Source organism: Furipterus horrens, unplaced genomic scaffold (assembly GCF_987537825.1).
Source record: "Furipterus horrens unplaced genomic scaffold, mFurHor1.1.pri manual_scaffold_12, whole genome shotgun sequence".
Lineage (NCBI taxonomy): Eukaryota > Metazoa > Chordata > Mammalia > Chiroptera > Furipteridae > Furipterus > Furipterus horrens.
The window spans coordinates 20,826,960-20,834,781 of NW_028327182.1; the positions used below are offsets into that span (position 1 = coordinate 20,826,960).

Genomic DNA, 7,822 nt, shown 5'->3' on the forward strand with positions numbered 1-7,822 from the left:
CTTCATATCATCAGATGTATACTCGTCGGCAGCCGTCCGTCTCGAGAGACGATGGTGTAGCTTCTTAAGAGTCTATCTGTACCGCCGAGAATGGCTGTGCAGTCCGACTCGGGAGTGACACGGTATCTGTCTCCTCCCGTGTTGAATCGACATCTTACGATGACGCTGGAGTGTCCTCTCCAGTGAAGCTGAAGCTACAGAGCCTGGGCAGGGTGATATGGAGGGTCTGCTGTTGCCCATGCAGCAGACCCCCCCTCTCTTCGCAGCTGAAGGGTCCAAGGGAAAGACGGAGTCAATACAGCTTGGCTTCAGGTGCGCCGCAGGAGTTGCCGGTGTTGACTACAACGTCAAACCGCCTTAGGGACTCCGGCTCCGGATTTTCTGTCGGGGTTTACTCCCTTAGCCTTTCCCCTGAAGAGGTATGCCGCAAGGCAGCGGAGGTTTTTTGGAATCAGAGTTTTCCTTCTCTGATGTGCCCTGACTGGAAGATCGAACCAGCGACACTTAGCTCGCAGGCCGACGCTCAATATCAGATGTATACTATATTCATGTTTATGACTAAAACAACTAACACAGGATCAAGCATATAATGTTCTTTGTAAAATCTTTAATACATAAATGAATATAATATTGTTTGTTCTGGAAGATTGTATGTAAAACAGTTGGAACTAATTTGTGATTTTCACTGAAGGTTTGTCAATGATATGTAGAGTTCCTTAAAAGGTGTTGCCTTCAAGTACAGTAGATATTAGATGCAAAGTGCCTTGAAACATGAAGCATTTTTAACTAAGCCAGCATCAAAGTAGCCAAAACTCTCATTAAAAAGTTAATATTCCCTACCTTGACTTGGTTACTCAGTTGGTTGGAGTATTGTCCCATACACTAAAAGGCTGCAGATTTTATTCTGGTTAGAGAACAAACCCAGGTTGTGGGCTTGATTCCGTCAGAACACGTATAGGAGGCAACCGATCTATGTTTCTCACATCTCTCTCTCTCTCTGTCTCTCTCTCTCTCTCTCCCCCTTCCCCCTTCATTTTCCTCTAAAATCAATAAACATCAGATAAGGATTAAAAAAAGAAGAAGAAAGAAAGAAATATTCCCAATAATGTACAAGTCCCTGATCCAGTTGTCTTTGATGACACATCCTTCTCTTCCTATCCCTAAGAATAATTACTCTCCTCACCAATCCAAAAATAAACTATCTTGCATCTTATGTATATGCCCCTAACAACATATTATTTGGTTTTGCCTGCTTTTTAACTTTACATAAATGAAATTATATCATACGAATATTTTGAGTTCTGTATTTTTCATTCAATGTTATGTTTGTGAAATTCATCTCTGGTGATATTTGTAGCTGTAATTCATTCATTCATTTTCATTACTATGACATCTCACTTAATATATTCAATATACTCTATTAAGATGTCTGCTGCTATGAATTTTCTTAAATATATATATATGCTGTATGCATAAATAAGAGTTTATCTAATTATTAAAACCTAATGATTGGGTTGTTGAGGCATATAGGTAAAACCTATCTACTTTCTAAAAAATTTTATCAATTTATGATTTATCCAGCAATATATGAAGGTTTCTGTTAATTCATGCCCTCTCTGATATCTGGTATTTTTCTAATTATTATTGAATCTGTGCATATTTTCATGTTTACTGTTCATTTTAGTTTTCTCTTCTTTGAAGTGCCTATTCAGATCTTTTGCCCAATTTTCTACTGAACTGTTTGAAATTTTATTCCAGATGTTAATTATTTCTAAAATTTATGTGATATAAATATATTCACAGATTTTTGTGGTTTGACTTTTCAATTCCTTTAAGGTATGTTAATGACCAGAAGATATCATTTTTAACATAATCATATTTATTATTCTACATATTGCTTTTCACAATTAGTTTTTTTTAGTCTACTCAGACTTGATTTTGTGGTTTGGTAAGAGTTAGAAATATAATTTTCTTCCCCCCTCCCGCAATGTATTAGCACCATTTATTGCAATGTCCATTGCGCTTCCTCTACCTGACTTCCAATAGCATAATTGTCAAGTGAAAAGAGTACATATATGCAGGAATCTGTTTCCGGGCTCTCTATTTGAGTTTCATTGGTCTCCGTGTCTTATATGACAATTTAACCAAAGAGAGAAATAAGCCATGAAACAGGGAAAAGAACCACACATATTTGAGAATTAATTTGTGGTTTATTGTGATATAAATATTGGGACTACTTATTTCTGAACACCGAAAGCACCACCTCACAGATGTGTTGGGCAGAGCTGTAGACATAAGCAGTGCCCCTTACATAATTTGAAGGATCCAGTGCAAAATGGAAATACAGGGTCTCTTGTTTAAAGACATTATGAGAAACTTAAAAGGGTGGCAGCAGAGCACTAAACCAAGCATGGGCGCCTTCTGAGTGTAGGGTCCATGCAACTGCACAGTAGCCACATGTCCATGAAGTCAACCTGCACGTAGAACTATCATGACATGATTCCTTTGTATGTGAGAAATGTAAAATTATGCAAGAATAAGCACAACGTTCTTACAAAAATAGTTTTTGATCAAGAAAATAGATTATCTAAAAGAAAGTAAACAGCAGTATTAAATCAGATATAATTTTAACACTAAATTAGATTTAATACTAGTCAATTTCCCTATGAAGGGAAATATTGGTCTTCAATTGGTCTGTTCTTGTTCTTCATTCTCCAGTTACAAGTTTGGTTATATTTATAACCTTTATGTTCTACACTAATTGTGGACTAGGCTGTAACAGCTCAGTCATTTGTGTATGGAGTTGTTATACCTACTTTGTTGATTCTCCTGCCTGATGATTTTTGGTTAGACTGTGAACTGCTGCTTGAGTATATAGGTATGTCCAAGGATTGTGCTCTATTCTTAATTTGCTTTTGCTAATCTTATGTGGGCTAGGAAGCTTATTAATTAACAGTTTTGTGTTAAATAAGAATCAGAAGCTTCAAAGAAGCAAATGACCTAGAAAGAAGTGCATGGATTTTAGTAATAGGCCTCTTGACTAATTTTTGATTATTAACTGACCTTCTAAACTTATGTTTAGATTTATTGCTCTGCTCAGACCATGCCTAAAAAAGGGACTGTATTGATACATGCGGTACTGTAATGACTAGTTAATTGTCAGTGTTTGGCTTATTTTCAGTTGGCAGACTTCTTATTCCTTTGATATTTATTGCATTTCCCTTCTGCTGCCTGAAGTTTTATAGTTTCAGTGCCCAAATTGGTGCCAAATAACCCAGGTTAATTTCTTCACATATATGTATAATTATAAGGAAATAACAGTTACTGTATACCTACTATGTACTCACAAGTAAACTGATTTTTATTCATACACAAATGTAAAAATAAGAAAAATATTACTATCTTATGGATCATAAAACAAAGCTCAGAGAAGTGACATAAATCATTCATGTTTATAGATCCATCAAGAACTAACAATGGATGTGCAAATAGGAGAGGTTTGACGACTATTTTTTTAAATGGATATGTTGCTGAATGCAGTTTGGCTTCAAAACGCCACACAATTTCACAACATAAAAACAATGAGCAGGGATGATAAATTTAGTTGAACCCAGCTTTAGGATCATCTTTGGTTTTTAATGGATTATGATAACCTTTCTATTGCAGAGACAGTATCAAGAATGGATCTGCTAAATAGCAAAATCTGAAAAAGATACAAAATTAGTCTCAGATTTATAATCTACAATATTCCACAATAAGAAAACAAGATAACCTTGGATATGCACCTATAAAGCTGGTTAATATATATGAATAAATAATCTGCTGTTATAAGGTGATTTTTATAAACGTAGAGCCTGTTAAATTCAGAAATGTCAGTTTTCCCATGCTACAGACTGCTGAGTAAGATTGAATGGTTCCTATGGGGATCAACTGATACTTAGAAAGTTTTATTTATATAGAAATGTTTCAAAAGAAAAAAAATCACAACTTTTTTGCCTTGTTATTGATGGTGTCTTTTATGAAGTGCTTGCTAGTAAGCTGTTCTTGGGAAGACTGTACTGATAAAGCTTAGAAATGAAGTGGCTCCTCTAGTTCATCTTTTAGGTAAACCCCATGAATGGTTCTAACTTCCATCTCAGCCAGGGATGGTTTATTTGCAAGGAATAGAAACCCACCAAAGCTAAACTAACTAAAATAAGAAGAAATGCTCACAGAACATATTTAAAAGAAATTTAGCCGAGGGAACAACATGTCCAAGGGTATGCATGTGTATGTGTGGGTGGGTATACACAAAGCTCTGGGGTTCCTTGACCATGATTCTTTTTATGTATTGGCTTCAGGCTTATCACTCTGTAAAGTACCTTGTCTTCTTATTTGTCTGTATATGCATGTCTCATGATGGTTTCATGTAGACCCTACGTCTACATGTAACATTCCTTTTAGATCCCCACAGTTTAATGATTCCACAATGTACCCCAATTCTAAATTTCTGTCAGAGAGGATATGGTAGGCTCAACTAGAGACAGGTGTCTACTCCAGCCAATCTTTTGTGAACTGGAAGATGGGTTTCTGCAATTCATAGGAATGTATCTCCAGGCTGTATATGCTATCTGTATAGAGATCATTGGGCCAAAGTGTTGATGGGTAAAGTTAACATGGATATTACTATAGTGTCCATTATAATGAATTCTCCCTAACATACTTAAACAAACAAAAGTAGCATTAGAAGCATTTCTACCATAATCAGCCTGATCCTGATTCTTCACTGTTTCCTGAGCCCCAAAGTGAAGGAAGCAAAACATCTCCTCTGAGCACTAACAAATACTAAAATGAAAACTTCGTAGTTCTACATCAAGCAAAATAATGTTATGTATCATATAATGGAAGATTATTGTCCTTGCTGGCTGTACTATTATATCTAAGAAAGAAAGGTATCTTTGTTATCTACTGCTGCCTAACAAATTACACCTAAGCTTAGCAGCTTGCAGCAACAAGAGTTATTTTTTTTCAGTGTCTGTGGGTCAGGAATCTTGGAGCAGCTTAGCTGGCTGTCTCTAATTCAGTGTCTCTCATAAGGATACAGTCAAGGCGCTGGCCAGGGCTGCGGCCATCTCAAGGCTGAAGTGGGAGAGGATACACTTCTAAGCTCACTTACATGGCTATTGGCAGGTCTCCGACCTCGTTAGCTGCTGGCCAGAGACATCGGTTCTTTGCCCCACAGGACTCTCCACTGTTGTTTTAGCACAAATTTTGGGTGATCAACTGTTTACGTTATTAGGGCAACAACTGATTTTTGAAACTGAGTCAATCAATATACTATGGTAATTTATTTTTTTTTCTTTCCCCTTTATTTAGTGTCCTATGAAATTTTCATTGTTTTTTCTAAATGTGCAATGGATCTCTCTAACAACTATAAATATTTTCCAAGTGCCCAAATACATATTTTTAAAAACCATCAATTTCTTTTTCTCTGTTTTTGGAGCTATTCTTGGCACTGTGTCCTGTCATCTGACTCCACTGAGTACTGTCGCTCCCACACCTGATACTCCCCTTCGGATTTCTCTGGAATGAAATGACCTTTCATTTCCTGGATCCCAGTTTTTCTTTTCTTTAATCGCTCTTCATTGTTTTGAAGAACACTTTCTAATAGTTTCCTAAGAAATACTACATGATCTTCAATGTTTTTGCCCTCACAATTCACATGAGCTGGATATGGAGTCCTAGGTTAAAAATATTTTTGAACAGAAAGAACTTTTTTTTTTTTACTGCTTCTACTTGGTTTTTTGTTTGTTTATTCTATTACAGTGGTCTCATTTTTTTCCCTTCTGCCCCCTCCACCCAGCCCACTCCTCTCGCCCATGGTCAATCCCCTCTCTGTTGTCCCTGTCCCAAGAGTCAGTTTAAAGGCAATATTCCACTGGCTTCTAAATTTCAGTGTTGCCGTTGAAAAGCCTGAAGCGATTGTCATTTTAACTCTTTTTTTAATTCTCAATGATTAGTTTAGGTTGTCCTTCTTATTCCCGATGGGCATATGTTTCAGTGTGCTGGGAACTCATCAAATCCTCTTCATCAGAAAATCTGTTCTTCACTTCTGAAAACTATTTCTGTTCCTGTACCTGTGTTGCTGTTGTTTTCTAGTTTTCAAATTTCACCACATCTATTATTTAAACAGTGAAGCTTCTGGCTTAATCTTTACTTATTAATATTTTCTACCAAATTTTACTTTAAGAAAGCATTTATTTTATTTTCCTTGAGATTTCAAGAGTTTCATCATCTAAATATTGCATTGGATTCTTTATATTATTTCTTCTTTTAAAAAAATTTTTAAAGTTCTTTCTGGTCTCATGCTCATTTTCCTTTGTTTGTGGACACAATTTTTATTTTTTTCTTGTCTCTCTGAAAATATTAACCATTTCATTTTAAAGTTTTGGTTGTTTTTTTTTTTTTTTTTTTTACCTACTACTGAAATATCCCCATTGTCTCTGATTCCTCAAGGTCCCCCTGTTTTCTATTAGTTGATTATTTGTTTTGGCCTTTCTCTTTCCTGGTGGAGAATTTCCTCAAACACTTGAGAATCCTTTACCCTGGCTATTCATTCTTACTTAAGAATGACTTTTGGCATCTTGACAGGTGTGCAGTGATGTGGGTGGGGGATGAAGGTCCAGCAGACTTTTATGTTGGGAAAATGCATTCGTTTCATAAACTAAGACTGGGGAAACAACACACAAGTTAGAGACGGTTTTTGTCTGGCTCGTGACATTTTGGACTTAAATGAAAGAATAGTGAGGAAGGTTCCACAGTAGAGTATCTGGATTTTACTTAATATGCCTTTCACAACCCACAGGTCACCCTAGATCTTTACTGAAGAGTCCCTAAGTCTGAAGACATTTCTCCCAAAGCGTAAACTCCCAGTACCCCATAATGCAGGCATGGTGGGTAGGGGTTTATGCTTGGAAAAAGGGAGGACCCTCGTCTCTTGACTACATGATCCTTTCACCAGCTCCTCTGTGTTCAACCCCTTTCTTTACTTTCTTGTGCTTCCAAATTTCCCAGAGAACTCTGGGCTGAGTAATCAGAATTCTCAGGAATTCTTAGAAAGTCCTCAAATCATAAACAAATCTGTATTTTTTCATAATGATTTAGTTGAGTGTTTTTAAAATAATAAAAGGTGACCATAATAATAAACAGTAAATCATTTTTCTATGGTAGTCAAATTTGTAGAGGTTTGGGGTAAAACTTGTAATAAATACATAGTAAATGATTTTTATGAACTAATAATGAGACTATATATTTTTAGTACATGTAAATGATCTCTATTTGATACAGCTATTTGGTAATAGAAAACATTAAAAGAGGGAAACATGGAATAAAAGTAGATGCTGAATAAATGTCAAGATATTAAAAGATAATACCACTAATATGTAAAATATTTTATTTTTAGTTTTTCAAGGGAGAGCTTGAACTCTGTCCCCCACTACCACAAACTGTGCAGTCGAGTTTCCCACATTTGGGGAAATCGCAGGGCTCAGCACATCTGGAGCGTGATGAATAAGCCTTGCCCTGGGAAAGCCACCTTTATGATAATGGTGTCTCCCCTGCCAGGGACATACGTGTAAAATATTTTACAGTTGGTTTTCTTAAAATGAATGCTTAGAACACACAAAACATTTCAGCTCTGTTCAATAGTCTTGCTTTTTATTTCATAACAAATATCCCATTTTGTAGAAAAATGCCTTTCATTTTGTGGCAGTTGTTGGTAGAGTAAGTCCAAAACAACTTCAATGATGAAAATATTTTACTCGTTTGCCCCGTATTTGTTTTT

The 7,822-nt window shown here is 36.1% G+C and overlaps 1 non-coding gene across 1 annotated transcript; it reads right to left on the minus strand.

The window, feature by feature from the left end:
* Positions 1-7,446: 7,446 nt before the first annotated feature.
* On the minus strand, positions 7,447-7,610 carry LOC149995936 (U1 spliceosomal RNA). The gene has a single exon (XR_016507560.1). It is a non-coding gene; the product is annotated as a U1 spliceosomal RNA (small nuclear RNA).
* Positions 7,611-7,822: the final 212 nt, after the last annotated feature.